The sequence below is a fragment of the Myotis myotis genome, unplaced genomic scaffold (assembly GCF_014108235.1).
Source record: "Myotis myotis isolate mMyoMyo1 unplaced genomic scaffold, mMyoMyo1.p scaffold_m19_p_5, whole genome shotgun sequence".
NCBI classification, from domain to species: Eukaryota; Metazoa; Chordata; class Mammalia; order Chiroptera; family Vespertilionidae; genus Myotis; species Myotis myotis.
The window spans coordinates 105,432,515-105,433,491 of NW_023416357.1; the positions used below are offsets into that span (position 1 = coordinate 105,432,515).

Genomic DNA, 977 nt, shown 5'->3' on the forward strand with positions numbered 1-977 from the left:
CCTTGAAAGAGTTGAGTTTGTTCCTATCCTTTGCACATGCTGTTCCCTCTGCCTGGAATGCTGTTCTTTGTCCCCATTCTGCCTCCTTCTGTTCTCAGTGAGAATATCATCTCCTCAGAGAAGCCGTCTCAGAACACCGCATCCAAAATAACTCCCAGCCACTCGCTGTTCCACGGGGATATCTTCACAGGGCTTTTCCTCATCTGCAATCATCTTGTTGATGTATTTTTTACTTCCTTATTTCTGTCTTTCTCCAACACTGTGAGATCCATAGGATCGGGTGCCCTGTACCCTTGTTCACTGCTGAAGAAGCAGATGTCCTACAGAGGACTTCTGTCCTGCATACCCACCGAAGCGCTCATTGGCCACGGTCCGTGCTACCTGAGCTTGCTTCCAGGCACATGCTGCGCGGGGAGGCACTGTCATGGGCTGCGTGGGTCCGTTTCCAAGGGGCAGCTTGTTGCCCAGCTGGGGGAGGGTGTCAGCAGGCAGTTTTTTATCAGCTCTTTCCAGGTCTTCCCGCCTCACCTGCATTTGTGCCCTTCCTGGGGTAGCCTGAATCTGGTGACTGCGTGAAGCAGGCATAGAAAGGTCCGGCAATTTCAGTCCATCATGGGGCATCTCAAATGGGCAATTCTTAGTCTAGAATCTCCCACCAGTGTGAAGACCCCACATCCTGATTAGCCTGGCTAGCTCAGTCGGTAGAGCATGAGACCCTTAATTTCAGGATCGTGGGGTTGAGCCCCACGTTGGGCACCAGATGTGAAGACCCCACACGTCCCACGTGGTTCAGGGTTCGAGCTCTGGAAAAGGGGCCCCATGCAAATGACAGAGATGAGACAAGAAATAATAATTTGGAAATTGGGGGGCCAGGCGAAAGCCCAATGCAAGAAGATGGACTCCGCTTGGGCTCAAGCCTTGCCGTCCTTTTATTCAATTTGGGATACACCTATAGCCCTTAGGCAGGCAAGTTCCAG

The 977-nt window shown here is 52.0% G+C and overlaps 1 non-coding gene across 1 annotated transcript; it reads left to right on the forward strand.

Moving 5' to 3' along the window:
- Nucleotides 1–683: 683 nt before the first annotated feature.
- TRNAK-CUU lies at nucleotides 684–756 on the forward strand. Its single transcript has one exon. It is a non-coding gene; the product is annotated as a tRNA-Lys (tRNA).
- Nucleotides 757–977: the final 221 nt, after the last annotated feature.